Below are 17,643 nucleotides of genomic sequence, written 5' to 3'. Positions count from 1 at the left end.
TGTAGTGGTATTTACTGGGATTTTGTTTTAGTAATACAGGGGAATATTAACTTATCATGATTTGTAAGTTTGGAAATAGTAAACAGAGGCATCACTGACTTTCTTCGATCATATAAAACATATATAACCTGTCCTTTAAAAAAAAAAAAAGAGCCACCATCAGTGGTGTCTGTCCAGGTTCATATCTCTACCTTCATAAGGCAGAGCTGTTTCAAGGTAGTGATTCATTTTTATTGAGCGATTTATGAATCACCTCTGACTTGTTCACTTTCTTTCTGCCTTACACACACAACATACCCTCGCACAATCGTGTTCGTCATAATAAGTAATGATTGTACTCCATGCTCAATAAAGAAATGAGGGAGAATCATTTGTTTTGCTGCACTAATGCCAAGCGATGTTCAGTCCACTGAAAGACTGTATTTTAATGTGAGAGCCACAATATTAGGTGGAGTATAAGAAGATCTTTACTCAAATATCTGTTGTAAATCATGGATATGTTAAGTTTAGCGCCACATTATGTTTAATTTATGTAAACAATCAAACACGGACAGAGCTTTCTACTTTGTCTCATAATCGCCACCTCTTTAGACCCACTGATAATGATGTCACGGTGCAGCGAGAAGTCACTCAACTGAAAATCAAAGTTCATATTCACATTATGCACGATCATCATGTCACACTCCAGGGTTTAGTAACAGAGGGTTACACGTAAACCTAAGGTCAGAAATATTTTCTGAGTACTGCAGTGTTCTTTTTGTCTGTGGGGGAAAAAATACCAGAACCTATTCAATCAAACTTTACATTTCCCTGGATAAATTATCACTATCGCTTTTGATTAAAACTTTCTACCTCCATACATCTTGCATTATGGCACATTTAATTATAAAGTGGCTTTCACGTCTGCTTGTAGCTTAGTGGTTAGTGTATTTAGATTTTCCTGAACTGCCACTTAGACTGTGAGACTTGCTAGGTTAGCTTCCAGTCGACTGCCATTACAGGCTATACGTTGATTACTGCTTCAGTGCAGCTCTCACAGAAAAGCACCTTAATGTTTGTTTTATGGTTTTTGTAGAAGGAGAATTTTCTTTAGGATCATCCAAGACAATCTTTTCAAAATGGTTTAAAACAGAAGATTTGTGGAGGTCATTTTTTGTTTTGATTGTTTCATTCATGATATTCTAAGGTCCTTTTGTATGGCTCTGGTTGTATAAATGTGCAGAGTCCTTATTAAATCCACATGAACCAGTCACTTCAGTGGTCAGAGGAAGTGGGGATTTTTTCGGTTGGAATCTCAAGAGCTGCAGATTCAAAAATGACTTTGAATCACATCTCCATTGATACACTCCCCCTCCATTAAATGTCGATCTAGCTCAGTGGCTGTGGAAGCAGCAGAGTAATGATAAGAGAAGTGTAATAACCCTGCTCTTTTCCTTTAAAGTGTAATGTATGTGTGAGTAATGGCAGCTCTCTGTGAGTTATATGTGGCAAATTGAAGGCTTGACGATGCTAAGGAAAATCCCCTTTCGCAGCTCTCTGACATCTCTTTGTTGGATGATTTGTCAATACACATGCTCAGGAATTCAATGTTTACATGCTGCGCTCGAACGGCGTCTTGCTGTTTTTCACCTAGATGCTGTCACTACATTTTTCTTTCACCATGAATCGTCATGAAAGATGATTGCCCTTTGCAATGCCGGGGTCTAGTTTCAGAATGACTTCATGATACTAAGGCACTGTGGCATAATGTTGCCACATTGTAAGAGAAGGTGCTTTTCCCTGTCATCTCTGTGGCTAGACTGACTTTAAAAAAGACATTTAAACTTAAGGGAGGTTTTTGTGTTTCAAAGAAAAGTGGTTAGGCTATTGTGTTGCTCACTACTGTTTTGTTCAGGGGCTTTATAAACTGAATGTTGGCAGGAGAGGGAGGTAAGATGTGAATATTCTGCTTTCTAGTATCAACACAGGAAGCGATTTACCATCAAGCACCTTATGACGTCAATGTTGTTATCAGATGCCTTGTATTTATACTCTCTTGACTATGCATAGTCGCTGCAGAGGGGAGGTCATGGACTATAAAAGGAATCAAGTGGATAAACTGATTTAGCTTTTTCCTTTACAATGCTAGATATCAATTTCATTGCAAGATATCTGGCTGTTACATAGAAAATGAATGCTCTGAACAAAGGAGCAATGTTCGCTCAAAGACCTCTTGATGGGCCATTCAAGTGCTGTATATTCATTAAAAATAACAATCTGTCAGCACTTACTGACAGCACGCACAGTGAGCCAAGCTCTCTTTATTGTTCTCCGAAGATGTTTTTCAGTTCCTGTGCCAAGAGCTGGGTAATTGGCTGTAGCAAAGCCTTGCATGTGTTGTTTTAAGATATTGGACTGACACGCACAGGGCACACTGGCAGAAATGAGGCAAGCCACCCCCCCACCCCTTCTTCCTCTTCCTGGCTTATCCCAGCCAGTCAAGGGGAGCAAGATGCTGGTGGATGTGTTTTTGTGTTCTTTGACAGCTTCCCTTCACCCCTCATAAGAGGAGATCCAAGTGTGCTGCATTATATCTCATCTTTGTTTGATTCGGGCCTAGCGCCGCAGCTCCACAATTGTGCCAAGGAGATAGTATCGGCAAGCGCTATCTGTGTTAACAATTGTGAGCTGTCTTGCCACATATTGCTGGTGGTATTTGATGTACTAGATGTGATCAAATCTGTTTCCTCTGCGAGCTCAGTCACGGCGAAGTTTGTCTCACTTTATCCTGCATACGCCGTACGTGTCTTGTTGGGCTGGCTTGGCATGGATTCACATCTTAACTAATCAGACACATTGCGTTTTGTGTTGTTGCCAGCCTCTCTGCAGGTCCTCAGCAGGTACAAGAAAAACAAACTTCTCTCCATACTTTCCATATTTCACTTGTTCAGTTTTGTATGTGGGTTTGAAGCGATCAGACTGTAGAATGTTGCAATTCGCCAAGTTTCTGTGTCCTCTGTGATTTATGTACATATGTGATTGTACAATGTAGTGTGGAAACTGGAAAAGGGGGGCTTGGCTTACATTTGTTAGAGTTGTGAAGCAATGGGAAATGTTGGACAATGAACACATTAAATAGTTGTGATGATAGTCGCACAGCTGACTTTTTTCATCACCCGTGTCTGGGAGTCTTTCACATTGTTACATAGCTCATACGTCAGATGAGCAGTTATTAGCTAAACACCTTAGCATGCAGACAAAGCGTATTTTCTCGGTATTTGGCAATGATGGGCTGATAATAGCACTTAGTCAATTATGGTGCCATAAAACACAAATTGAAAGTGTTCAAAAATAACAGTCAGCCATTTGCCATCTCGGTTAAAGAGGAAAATGAAATGGTGTAGGATCAGCTGGCTGGCCCCCGAGGAGAGAAAGGGGAAAGAGAGATGAGCAGGAGGAGGAGTGCTTTGCTGCTGTGTGTGTGTGTCAGTGCTGATTAGGTAAGAGATTGCCTCATGTAATGACACGGCATGGCGCTAGTGGTGCAGAAACACAAACAATGCATGCCAGTGTTTTACTGCGCTCGCCCCCTGCAGCTGCCTGCCTGAAGATGTTTATATAGACGTATACGCTCTCCCTAGAATATTTCAGTATCTTTAGATGATGCCCCTTTTTTCAACAGCACACAAAATTATGCCATTCAGAAGCCAATATCCCCTTTCTCTCACTGCTCTTTTTCTGGTGTAGCACAGATGAAAGATGGAGGTGATTAAAGGAAAGGAGCACAATGGAGTCGGTGCAGTTTTCTCTCAGCACTCATTGTTGCTATTGACAGCAGTATTTTTCAGCACAAACATATACTGTATTGTTAAATAGGCTACAAAACCTGCCAAACCCAATGCTCTGTTCACTGAACCTTAAGCACAAGGGAGCGTGTCATATTATGTTGACTGCTTGTGACAGTTAGGGTTTCCATCGATGTATTGGACCCATTGTACACAGCGATGTTGACTCTCATTAGCTTGGGTAATAATAAAGCCGCCTCTATAGTGTTGAATCCTTGACAAAATGTTTGGGAATATTTGCTGTGTTTCCTCATCCAGTGGTTAATGTAAATGGTGACTATTATAATTACCAGAGAGCCACCTTGATTAGCAACTCTAAATGATGCAGTAGTTGATTTAATTGATTGTTATATAGAGAGATGTGTCAATAACAGCTGTCTATAATCCAGACAGACCTGTCTTTGTCATTAATGAGAGTGGCTGTAATGACTCGTTATGTTGCGGGTTTTTTCTGTACAATATTGGGTATGCAGGAGATTGATTTTTAACAGTGTGGATGAGACAAATCATTCATACATCTTTTTACAATGTACTGGTTGTGCTCTGTGGCCTCTGTGACTAATACAGGTATCGCACTGATGTGGTGACTGTGCACATGAGGCGCAGTTTGTTTGCAGAGCCCAGACCTGTGACCGATGTTTTAATGGAGACTGCACCCAACCCAGTGGTGAGCTCTCAGGGTTCATGCAGCCGTAAGGAAATGACCCTGGTGACATTGTAGCGCTTTCCACTCTCCTCTTCACAAGGCGCCTCGGGTAAAGTGTGCTCTTGCTCGCCCTTGCAGGTTAGGCACACCTTATTGAGCCTGCTGAGCCTTCAGTTTAGGTGCTGGGACTTAAAGCTGGATCGGCGAGGTTTAAGGATGGACATCTTGTCTCTGTACCCCTGTTCCCGCAGCTAGCACAGAGAAAATGAGTTCTGAGGATTGGGTTTAGATTTGCCGCTGTAGCACTTCCACTCTGATACACTGTAGCTACCATCAGGGGAAGGCTGTCAGAGAAAGAGAGAGGGGAGAGAGAGACAGAAAAAACAGCGAAGCACAGCAGTGCTATCTAATAGATCAATTTGTAATAAATCTGTTGCCTCAAGCTGTTGTTGTTCGCTTCTACTCAGTAAAAGGTGTCTGGGTTTCTCAGGCAAGAAACTGCTTGTCAGGCCAGGCATACAGAGCTATCAGTGGATGAGACGTGCCTGAAGCTCAGTAAATCATTTTCTCTGTACTCACTTTACATAGGTCGAACACATTGCCTTCTTATCAGCACATTCCACTGGTCAAAAAGGAAGGTTATAACCAATCGATAGGGCTGAGCGCTAAAATGAGGAAGTAACGCTCCCCTCACATTAAATTTCCCCATTATCCAATATGAGCCATTAATCATGATGAAGGAGCTATTGATTAGGCTATCAGCCATGGTTGGTCAATTTATTTGCCAAGAGTCATTCCACAAAGTGAGGATCTGTTGGAGTAGTGCTGCTTTTACGGAAAAAAACCAAGCAGCGAGAATTGAAACGGCCCCATTATTATGACAACAGTTTGATCTTTAAGGTAACAAAAGAGCGGGCCTCTATAAGGACCACATGGGACCTCTCCTGCTCCTCCTCCACTAGCAGCCATATGGACCGTACTAATTGTGTTTTACGCCAACCATTTTCACAGATCCATTGGGGACTTGTGGAAGTGCTGTAGCTATAATGTCACCAGCAGTGGGCTGGCTCATGAAAGAAACATTAGTAAGCGAGATGAGAAGACAGGAAAGCAATACACTGCAAGTCAACACAATTATTGATTTAACTCAAATGGAATCTGTTTTCTCTGTTCTGTATCTGATGCTAGCTGCCTTTAAAATATGATTTCTATTATTTCTTTTCCCAGTTGAAGTGGTTGTCTGAGTCCAGCATTTGTTTTGTTCTCATATGTACCTTGTCAATCAGTGAAATCTAATTCTAGACATGATGCGTATGTATGTATGTATGTATGTATGTATGTATGTAAAATATAGCTAATCAAGGGAATTATTCTTGCAATCCCATATATCTCCAACATTTTTTTTATCCTATTTATTCATTTGATGAGAAAAACTGTCTATTCTGATCCGGCTGTACATTTTCTTTCATCCATTTTGTTTTGTGACAGCACAAATTCAGAGGTTTGAATGTGGAATGTAAATGTGACATTCTCAGCATTTGCATTGGCCTTTAGGCCAGGGATTAGTGGTTAAGTGTTTGAAGTGCCGTGTGTGACTGAGGCGAATCAATGTGTGTTTTAACATGTTTATAATATACAATAATGAAAACGGGCACATCTATGGAAATTAGATCCTGTGAAGGAGGGGGAGGGGTGTTTTTGCAGTGTTGGCAGAGAGAAAAGAAAAGTGCTTGTGTGTGTGTTTCACTGCGTCCCCGCTAACAGTTTTCTTGTAATTATTGAAACTGATGTTTGCTGCGGATCTGTAAATCTGCAAGATCTCCTGTTAATAAACCGGCAGAGGCAGCCGAGCAGAAAGACTGGGAAATAAAAGGCAATCAAGCCTCCAACATCCTGTCCCTCGCCCCAAAATGAAGCAGCAGAAATCCTAATTAACGGAGAGGATGAGCTCCTCTTACTACAGTGCTTGGCTAGTGGGCTCCAGAACTAGCTGCTATACTTTAATGAAGACGCTTTGCAACCCCTCTCTCCCTCTTTTTCCTCTCTGCCCCCTTTCTTCTAGCCCTCTCTAATCTGGCTCTGACTGGCCTGAGGTTCTTCCTACCCCCTTTTAGCTTCTCCTCTTCTCTAGCTCTTCCTTGTGTGGATTTGTAGATGTGACTATTGCACTGATGGAGTCATAGATGCTTTTTTTTGCCTTGAGGAGTCTGCGATCCTGCACAGGAAATCTGTGATGGTTATTGCTGCTTATGTAAAGTGCTGTGAGAGAGAGAGGCAGAGACGGCATTGATCTCCTCCCATTGATTTCATAGATCCTCTTTAAGATGACAATACAGATGTCTCTGTGTGTCATTGTCAAGTGCTCCTTTTCTAATCAGCAATGTGGCAAGTTACTCCCATCATCAGCTGTCCATATTCAAATTGAATATAAAAAAATTGCATTTTTGGAGGGTCAGGTTAAAATTGCTTTGCACGCTTGATATTTCTTTGTGTATTTGTCTGTGCAGCAAACCACAAGTGAACATGACATTCAGTTATACATTGGGAATATATTATTCTCTTGGGGTTAACTAGATTGTATCGGTCAACAGAGTGGCTGTGGTACAATCTTTTGACAAATATAGTATATGTGGGTTTCTAAAAAGAGGTAAAACTGCCAAAACCGCTAATACTAATGATCTCATTGCCAGTAGACAAGTTTTGACATCATGAACGTCGTGGGTTAAAACTGTAGAAATATAGTGGCGGTTACTTATTTTTTATCGTTTGAGGATCTAAATAGAGATGTTCTGATATCAAATTTCCTTTCCCGATACCAATTCTTATACATGGGTTACAATTTCATCTGATACAAGATCTGATACCAGTGTAATTAAAATTAAAATAAAAAAGATAAGTCATATAGATTAGTGTATTGTCTGGCTCAGGTTGACCCCTTAATGCATTTAACCAATTTGCTGACATTTTAGCTAGCTCTGGCTAACACTACACTAGTGGAAATCACTACTCCTTCTCTAAAACAATACTTGCCAGTGGCAGTACAGCACAACACTTGTCTTGGAACGGCAGTGATATCCTTGAAAAGAAAATTGCAGTTTTATCTGGGTCTTATACTGTATCAGATTGACCCGACATTTTCAGCAGTATCGAAAGCATCTCCAATGCTGGTATTGGAACAGTTCGACTCTATTGTTTCGAATGAGTCTTAAACAGAGAGGGATGTAATTTGTGGCAACAAACTGCCATTGCCTCTGTAATGCATATTATAGAATCATGTATAGAAAGTGAGATGGAGCTGAAGCCCATGAGTTCTGCAGAGTTGTTTGACCCTGGAAGGAATGCAGATTGTACCCTTTCCCACTAAAGTCAAGAGTCACATGTTAGTGTTTTTTTTTTTGTCCAGATTGCTACAGGAAGTGACTGCAGCGCTATAAGATATTAGAAACCCGAGCTTGTCTGATCTCCCTGGCAGCTGCTCCTCACTATTTACCTTTAAACTCCTCCTTACTACTTTTGCCTCGTCTCAGTATGGCTGCAGAGCTCTTTCTTGTGTCCCCTCCACCCACCACCCCTCACCCCCCTTGTTGTACCAAGCAGCCCAAAAGCCTCCAGGGATGAACAGACAAATAGAAGACAGCAAGAGGTGAGGCTCGGTCCCCACATTCTCCCATCTATCGTTCTCCCTTACGAGCACTCTGCCAGACAAGTTTCCGGGCACTCAAAAGCAGCAAATCGACTCACTGTAGGATTCACTGTCACTTAGCTGAGCTGGGGCACAGCAGCACACTAGGAGGCCAAATCCTCCTCTCCCCATTTCACCGCCTTCTCGTATGAAGAAAATGCTATTTGGCACGCCATCGCTGAGGCCTGGTTCTCTTCATAGATGAGCTTATTCCACTCCAGCCCCTAAAAGCTCTTTTCTTTGCCTCTTCAGTTCTAAATTAGTGGGCTGCTACTGATGACGACTTGATTAAGTGCTTGTCACATTTTGTGGATGGGTCCAGTGAGCTGAATTCCATGTTGATTTGCTTTGGTTAATTTTAAACAAGACGATTGGCAGGCGAGATTACGCCGTGCTATTGCATGAATCTCTCATCAAGGTCGGGGATGCTTTTGTTTGTGCACAGATTTCATGATTGTGATCGAGCGTGTGGAGAACGCCGGCAGACTTTTCAGCCTTTTCTTTTATTCTTGGCACAAAGCAAACAATCTGCTCGGCACAAAGCCAGCACACGCTGCAAACACCGAATGTAGTAAGGAGAGGAAGGTGGTGCCTGGCTTCACATAACGCTCGTGCACATGCACTAAGACGCATGAATACAGACTTGCACTATAGACTACATGCGGCCGGTGTAATGAAAGCCAAAGAAATTCTCCTGACAGCAGGAGTTTAACATTTCTCCCCTCGGTGCGACAGCTCTGTCAGAGGGAAGCGATTCACTACCACCTCTGGCAGCCCACAGAGACCCTTCTTTTGAGAAGCAGCAGTCCTCTCACTCTTGTCCCTGTTTCCCTCTGTATTTAGCACTCCATCTTTTCCTCTAATCAACAACAGGCTTGTGTAAATCTCTACATAAAACAATACACAATGCTGCTTTATTTCTTTTTTTTCTCTCTTTTTCCTCTGCCCGACTCTTCCCCAGAGTTTTTTTGTCTTGCCGGTGCAGCTGCAGCTGTGAAGAGGATAACAACAGGCAGCGAAAAGGAAAAGGATACCCCCCCCTCCACCCTCAATTTTCTCTTCTTTCTCTAACTCTACCTTGCTAATTGTCCACTTTGCGTTCGCTACTGCAGAGAGATCAAGAGGATGAAAGTGACAAACGTGTGTGACATTCTTTGGGAATATATTTTAGGAATGTGAGCATAAATTATCATACAAATGTATTTTTTTCAGTTGTGTATATTTTGTTTGTTACCAAATAGAGAATAAGAGAGCTCACAGGGCACAGGAATCGATGGGCGTGTTTTAATTGTTTATGACACGAGAAATGAGAAACAATAATGTGTGACTAGTGGGCCCAGGAGATTACAATCTGGTCGGTCGCTTAAAGGAGTGTCACAGAGATGCATTACCACATCTCTGTCTCCCTCTCTGCCCCTCGGAGCCATAAACCACTCATGAGCATTTAGCCGGCAGTGATTTCTCTGCTGTTCACCTCCTCTCCCTGTTCATGATCCTGTGGAGCTGCTGGTGAAAAACCTCCCAGGCTTCTTGAACAAATCCTCTAATGTGTGCGTGTGTGTGTGCGTCTGTTCGCCGGCCGTGGTTCTCGGAAAATCTCTGCAGCACCACCTGATTAGACTTGGTAATGGGGCGTTGATGAGCCTTGGGGGGAAATTTGGAAAGGAGCACAAAACTGTACAAGCAAAAAACGCACTACTGTGAGGCAGCAGCGAGGCTTCTCAATAGCAAAAGACAAAGGAGGGAGAAAAAAGAGAGCGCAGGTGAAAATGGAGGATTGTCGAGATAGAGCTGTCATCGAATGTTGCCTACAGCCCCCTGCCTTTCCTACAGGGGGAGAAAGAAGCTAAGAGGTGGAGATGGGCTTCAATTTGTATTTTATTCCACCTTACTGAAAAAGCAATTTCTCTCTCCAGGACAGCAAATTATTTACATCGTTAGCAAAGCTCATTGCTCATAGTATTGAGCTCAGTGTGGAGGACATAAAAGCCAGCCAAGCCAGCAGAAGTAGTGGAGATAAAAGCAGGATCGCTTAAGCACTCTGTGTTATTTGGAGCCACATTTCTACTGCTGTTGATGTAGCCACTAGCCTAATAATTCATCTTGCCTAGTTTTTTATCACTCTGCGCACGCCCACATGCGCGCACATCTCCATACACTTACAACTCACAAACCCAAATTCCCCGTGCCGGCAAAGGGCAGACCCCTTCTAATATAAAACAAGCAATTTCAAAGATGAAATGCTCATCATACCGCTGTCTCACCATGGCCATCCAACAGAGGAGCAGTGCTGCTAAAAAAAAGCAGGGGCTGCCTGCACCCAGCTCCCTCACAGGGGCATCTTGTCTGTGTTATCACTCCAGCTAGTGCAATTAATATTAATGTACTTTAAAGCACGCTCCAGCAGTCCTGCTTTCTCTCTCGCTTTGTGCGGGTCTGTGTGTGTGCTGGTGACTCAGGAGGAAGAGAGCAATGAAGCCAGCGGGGGATAAGAATCTACGCAGGATATGACAGTCCTCATGTCAGCTGTCTTAGAGCTGGAGGGATATGTGGATAAAGACAAGGGATGAGGCTGAATCCCTACCAGACAGACAGGTAGCATGGCGTGTAGGAGAAGACTTCCAGCATCCTTGACTGGGGGCTGTGCCGCATGCTGTTTATTTAGTCATGTTGTAATAATGCTTGACCTTTTCTTTCAAGTCCACGGCCTGACCTTTAGCACCTTACTCTTGTGCAAATCAGTGTGTGTGTGTGTGTGTTTGTGCGCGTTTCTCACACATGCAGAGAGAGAAACGAGCACCTCCTTTGCAGGGAGCTTCATGGTCTGCCAACTCCAGGAGTGGATTGTTCCAAATTAGTATGCATTAGGTGGTTAGTGCAAAGCATTTAATTATGCGAGATGGCACTAAACTGTCTATGTTATGATTAGCCTAACACGTTACAACCTTAATCTCTTCATTTTTCCCCCCTCTCTCTTTCCATGGGTGAGGAGAAGGCACAGGGTAGGGTGGGGGTGACAGGCTGGCGAAGGAGAACGAGCCGGTCCGTGTGTGTGGGGGGTGGCATTAAAAAACGCTACCATATTCCCATTAGATGTTACAAGTATCCCCAGTATCTCTTCAGGCAGCGTTTTCTTCCTGGAAGGATTTTGATAATTTCTTGTCTTCCATCCTTCACTACTCCCCTTGCATGCCCCCAGATACTTTTTCAGACGATATTGAATAAAGTTGCTTCCTTTCATGTGTGTATGAGCACATCCCTGCACACTGTTTTCACTGAGCCACTTCTCATGGCAGACTAGACTAAAAAGAAAATCTTGGGCAGCAGGCGGCGGTGGCTGAAGAAGCCCGGCAGAGTCGGAGCGAGCCAAGGCAGTCAGTCGCTGCAGTGGAGCCCCAGCTACTCCCCGGAGCAGCCCATTATACAGGAGAGATATCAAACCATGAATCATTTAAGCCAGTCCTCCCCTCCCCTCCCTTCTCCTACCCGTGCACGCAGCCCTGATGCCTGGCCGGCCGCCTGCTTGTCACTGTCTGCATCTTTAATGAATGATTATTGCATTTCATAAACATGGGCTACAGTAATTAAAGTATTATTGATCCTGTCCGTTGTTGAACAAAAAATGTTCCCTCTATGAACAGCAAAGGGTGATTTATTTAACCTGACATTGTGATTTTATTTTTTTCCCCTCCTGTTTAGCCATTTCAAGAATAGGCTTCATTCAGGCCGTGTGCGCGCGGGGGGGAGATATACAGTAGGGCGGGGTTTGTGGGTCTTTCTAATTGTGTGGTGTGTCGAGAGGATGTGTTGGAGTGTTTCCCGATGTTGGTGTTTTGTGTTTTGCATTAAAGGTGTAGGGGCGCAGGGGTTAATGTGCTGGAAAAGAGTGATTTAGGTCAGCGTCCGTGTCTACATCTGTCACTCTGACAAGCCGGCGCTCTAGGAGGCTGTGCAGCGTTGAATAAAGGAGAGAGAGTGAGAGACAAGCGAGGAGAGAGCTGGCTCTTTCAAATGGAAAAAAGGAAAACCTGACTTGACTGTGATTTGTGCTCTCAGCGACAGGCACTATGTTACAAGCAGCCGTTTGATATAAACCTAATCAGGTTCACCTCTTCATTGAGGATCAAGACGGTTAAAGCCTCTGCAAATAAGCGCACGTCTCCCTGCCTCCTTCCATCTGTTTTTCCTTCTCCTCTCGCCCTCCTCCTCAGCCCTCCCTGCTGTCATTTCTCCTGGTCATTTTTACCTCTTCTCACTTTCGACGAACTCGTCTCGCTCTCTCTCGACATCTTTCCCGTGTTCCCTCATCCACCCTCTCCCCAGCTTCAATCAGGAGTGCACTTCAGTTTCTCTGTAAATATCACAATCACTGATGAGGAAAATGTGCTGGCATTTCCACAAGGGATAAGAGTAGCCATTTTGTGTATCATTTATTAATGTGCATATCTCTCCTTTTCTGCACTTCCCGGTAGTTTTAATATGCCTGTCATACAGGCAAAAATATACCTCCGAATTGTTTGATGATTTTCAGAGTTAAGCAGTTGAATGACGCCATAGTGATAAATGTCTATGCTCTGATCAATTTTCTCCCTGTAAGAATTTTTTTTTGGAGGATTATGTTATGATGGGGTATTGGTAAAAACTAATTATATTTATTCACAGCTGTTGTTTGTCTTCACAAAACTCAGTAATATCATAAAAAAAGCCATGTTGGCAAACCCGAAATAGAAATGTGCTGATGAAAGTATGAGACTGTCTGTTTCAACCAGCCTGTGCTGAGTGCTCCCCTTTTCTCCCCGTCCTATAGCTTGCCCCTTTTGTTAGCGAGCCACATGGCTCTCTACAGGGCTTAGTCTAATCAGTGCTAAATATTCAGCGGTAGCCCATAGCCTAATCAGCCTGAGCATAATCATTGTCAACCAATTGCATTCCTCTTGACCTCCCAGATGGAGGTAAACTGCACAGCCTCTCCATAGCACCGCCTCAATTACTGCAGCAGTAATGGTGATAAAGAAGACCATGGGCTCAAATGAAACTAGCTGATTGATGTGGACACACATGGCTCATAATTGGATTTAAAGGAAGAATGTTAATGGTGTTAGGGGCACCACAGTGCAGCAGGATTCTGAACACTGACCAGGTATTTAGTGAATTACCCCTCCTGCCTTCTCGTCTAATGCAGTTGTGCATCACAACAGTATCCTCAGGGGTCTTGGCACCTAAAGCACAACCCTCTTGTCCCATCACTGCAATGTCAGGGTGTGTGTGTGTGTGTGTGTGTGTGTGTGTGTGTGTGTGTGTGTGTGTGTGTGCGTGTGCGTGCGTGCGTGCGTGCGTGCGTGCGTTGGTACGTGTGTTTGTGCTTCCAGTGACTGGCTCTCTTATGCTAGTGACAGCTGTGGGGTCAGAACAAAAAGCTGTCTATTTTCAATGCAGCAGCCCTACTCATCCTCCTGATGCATGCACTTGCGCGTGCATATACACACACACACAGTATGAGTCAGTTGGAAATTGGGTAAGATTTGAAGTAGCTGCTGTGTCGAGCAAAGCTGAGAGTATAGCTTATTTTTAGGTTAATCTATCTACTAGATTTACCAATAAATCGATTGACAGTTTAATCTTTCTCTCCCTTAAATAACTCAAAGTATGGACATGAAATGTTTTTCTCCAATAGTAACAACAAAAGCAAATGCATTCAGTTTATCTATTGGTATGAAATTGATGAATGTTGCCTATCTCACAATTGTTTAGTTTTTTTATTTGATGTAAATCATATACATATATTATCAGTCATTTCTGTTGGTTTAACAGTAAAAGGAGGTCCTGTTGCTGAGGGTGTTTTTGGAGCCCTCCTTGTTGTCACACTCTCCTCTTCCTTTTCTTTCTGTTTATCCTAATGGAGAGCATTGAGCGAGGGACGTAATTAATTGACCCTGGCAGCTCAAAGGGACTGTGGATGAGTCCGGGGACAGGTGCTGACTTGGCTGCCCACTGTCTCCTACTCTAGTCCTCATGTTGGTGTGCATATCTCTGCCGAGTGCCCAGCACTCCCCACTGACCGATTGGCTCAGACAGCTCTTGGTAAGTGCAATGATGCTGGATGCCTGAGCCTGCGTGAGCAGCATAATACCGACTAATGCCTGAAGGAGCGCTCTCCCCGTTTCTATCTCCCCTCAGCTGCTGCTTAGTAAAGCCTGGCCAGTGCAGAGCAAAGCTGAGTGCCTCCTTTTCTACTCTCACTGTGCTCTGCCTGGCAGTTTATTAAAGGGAATACTAGCTTTTTCCTCACGCCTGTACGTTTGATTTCGACAGCAGCAGAAGCTGTCATGGCAGATAAAAAGCAGCGGGGCCAGGAATTACAGTGCACACAGCATCTGTATTTACTGCGTCATTCTCCCTGCCACTGACAAGGAGGGAGGAGGAGAGGCGGAGAAAATGGAGGACAGGCTGCTGCATTCATGTGTCTCTACATTGACATGTCTCATCAGGGAGATAGGTGGACAGACAGTCTACAGTGAAGCCATCAATCAGTGCTTTTCAATACGCCTGTCCAGTACTCTGTAATACTCACACACTAAGGCTGACAAAAGAAGGCCTTATTGCTATTGTTGACATATTTTTATAAGACCTCTTTTTCATTTTGCTTTGTCAGGTGGATTAAAATGTGGTCTGTGGTGCGCTGGCTAAAAATGTCAAGACAGCATTTTTTTCTTTGAGCTGAGACAAAATGGAAAGATATGATTGTTAGTGTTGCTTCATTTTTTGTTTTACAAATTAGCAAACAACAAACAAATGGCAGAATCATCACGTCATTAAAAAAATATAGTCAGAGATGGTTTGTTCTCATCATGAGTGTAATTGATTCATCAGATGTTTGCCACATTAATTAATCAGATAATTGTTTGAGATGATTCATTTTATTTCAATATTTCCAACCGTGTTTTCTCCCTATGCTTCGCCTCGAAAACAACTTAACAGAGGGACTTATTTTCCTGGCAGTATCCCTCACTGAGGCTGTGGGTCATGCACATTTTTCATCAGCATCATTTCATTGAGCTTTAATTAACACAACAAGGATTCGGTGTCCTCCAGTGTCATCCACTCAGACAGCTAATACAAACTCATCAGCCTAACTCCCAGTAACTCTACAACAAAAACAAAATGAGACTACACTGTTTACTCTTTTAGTGTATACTAGAATTGATAATGTTCAAGTATTCGTCCACATAAATCAAGGTTTTCAGATCGCATCTTGTCTGCCATTTCGTCTGCTCGGCGTCAAATGTGAACAAGCCTTTGTTTAATATAATACAACCTTGCTGCTTGTTTGTTTTACATCTCTTAGTAGCGTTTTAGGTGACCAGCTGTCTGTCTTCTTTGTGCATCTCGATGCTCTAGCCTGTGGTGACAGCAAGACTAATGTATTCATGGCGCTGCCACGGTGAGAGGCATACTTTACCTTTGCTTAATTGAGGGGAAACTCCCCTGACACCTGCTTAGCGCAGCACTCGGCTTGCAGAGCGGCCAAACTCAACCCTAGAAGCCGAGGCCACTGAACCCTGACAGAGAAATAACACAACCCGAGACCACCCAGGGACTGCCAAGGGGAGAAATGATTTAATAATGTTGATGAAATATTACACCAGCCCTTCCTCCACTGTCTCCCTCTCGTTACTTCTTACCTGGAGAAGGAGACGGCTCTGACTCTGTGCCTGAAGGTGTATTTAGATGGGGCTGCTAAATATTTCATACCCTAAAGACAGACACTCAGTAAAAGAAGAAGAAGCAATGGAAGCAAGAGGGGCAAAAAAATCAGTGCATAAGGTTTTGACATGGTTTGTTGAGGGAGGTTATGGAGTGTAGTCAAGGGCAGTCAGGGCAGGGATGTAATTGGCTGAGACCAGAATATAGCAGTGGAGTGTGCATGCATGCATGCTTGTGTGTGTGCGTGTGTGCGTGCGTGTGTGTGTGTGTCTAGCAATATCTGAATACTGTAAGGCCAAGTATATCGCTCAAGCCAGACTGCATTGCTTTCAGGGTGTTGATATGCTGCCATCACCTTGCACTGGAGTGACTGTTGATCTCAAGTATAACAGACATAGTATATTATTTTCTTTGGGCTCCAATGCCAAAGCACCCCCTGCCTCCGCAGCGATACAGGCAAAGTCCCATCTGAGACTCGGCGTGTCAGCTTGACTGAGCTCCTGCCTCGTTTTTTAATTGTCCCATGCCCCAGGGGCTGCTGGGAGCTAGCGGGCGGGGCTCAACATTTCCTCCAGGGGGATGAGGAGAAGTGGGTGACAGAACACTCGCGATGTCAGGTGCAGGTGTGGAGAAAAGAGATGGAGAGGGGCCTGACAAGTAAACCGCAGGGAGCCGAGTATAGTGGGAAGCCAGTCACTCAGATGGGAGAGGAGAGCTTTATGTAAGAAGAAAGCACACAGGGGGTGTCCATCCCCCCCACTCCAGCACCACTGCACTCACTGATATTATGCATCTGTTATTGGCTTGTCTATTTGCAGACACCGCTGCTAGAAATGTATGCAAAGAGCACAATGTGGTTGAATAGCGATAGTTATGTAGTGTGACTGATAGTAGCCTCTGTCTTTTTACTCAGAGAAAGTGCATTTCAGGACAGAGTGAAAGTGTGCTGCTTTCCCTTTGGCAAGTCAATTTATGATATATAATAAGTTGTTTGTATGATTTTATATTTATAGTTACGAGAACCATTGCCAGTGAAGGACATGTCTTTTTAAAGTTAATTTAGGGGCCAAGCTTGCGGAGTGCAGTACACTCTCAGCAGGACCTGTATGGCAGCTAACAGCTAGTTAGCTACCATTGTTAGCATAGCCATGTTCTGAGAAAGGAGAAAAAAAGAGTGTCCTCACCCAGGTGTCGTGATTACATTGCTGCCGATCGAAACTTAAGCCATCTCGCTACAGTTTGACCGGGGGCGAGTTGCATCCACACGCTTCTGCATTAACACGAACACTGGATGCTCCACCAGAACAAAGAACAGAGCAGCTCCATCACGATGTCGTCATTTTGTTGTCAGGGCTGCGTTACTCCATTCTATCTTTGCATAGAGAATAGCAGTTGGCTGCTGTGTTTATGTATAAAATCTCAAATATGTAACCTTTGAGTCATAAGTCTGCTCCCCTCTTGGTCTTGTTTTAATCTGGTTCAGCCTGATGGATTTGATTAAAGCTGAAATGATCAAATAAATTACAAAAAATTTACTCTTTTAATAATGTAGTATTCATGTAAGTAATTTTTTTTTGGCTAAAATGCTAAATATTATAGCTCCTTAAATGTGAGACTTTGCTGCTTTTCTCTATCTAAACGTGTTAACTGTAAATGTTAACTAAAAAAGCAATTTGAACATATCACCTCAGGCTCCACGTAATAGTGATGAGCATTGTTTCATAAATAATTGATTAATTGAGAAATTAATCAGCACTTTAATCATTAATGAAAATGACTTGTACTTA

The 17,643-nt window shown here is 43.3% G+C and overlaps 1 protein-coding gene across 1 annotated transcript in view; it reads left to right on the top strand.

The window, feature by feature from the left end:
* The window catches only part of rerea (arginine-glutamic acid dipeptide (RE) repeats a), a 126,218-nt gene that overhangs the window by 1,066 nt on the left and 107,509 nt on the right, over window positions 1-17,643 (top strand). The gene's annotated exons all lie outside the window — the stretch shown is intronic.

Source organism: Hippoglossus hippoglossus, chromosome 7 (assembly GCF_009819705.1).
Source record: "Hippoglossus hippoglossus isolate fHipHip1 chromosome 7, fHipHip1.pri, whole genome shotgun sequence".
NCBI lineage: Eukaryota > Metazoa > Chordata > Actinopteri > Pleuronectiformes > Pleuronectidae > Hippoglossus > Hippoglossus hippoglossus.
The sequence above is the reverse complement of the archived record's forward strand: the minus strand, read 5'-3'. Positions and strand labels throughout refer to the sequence as shown.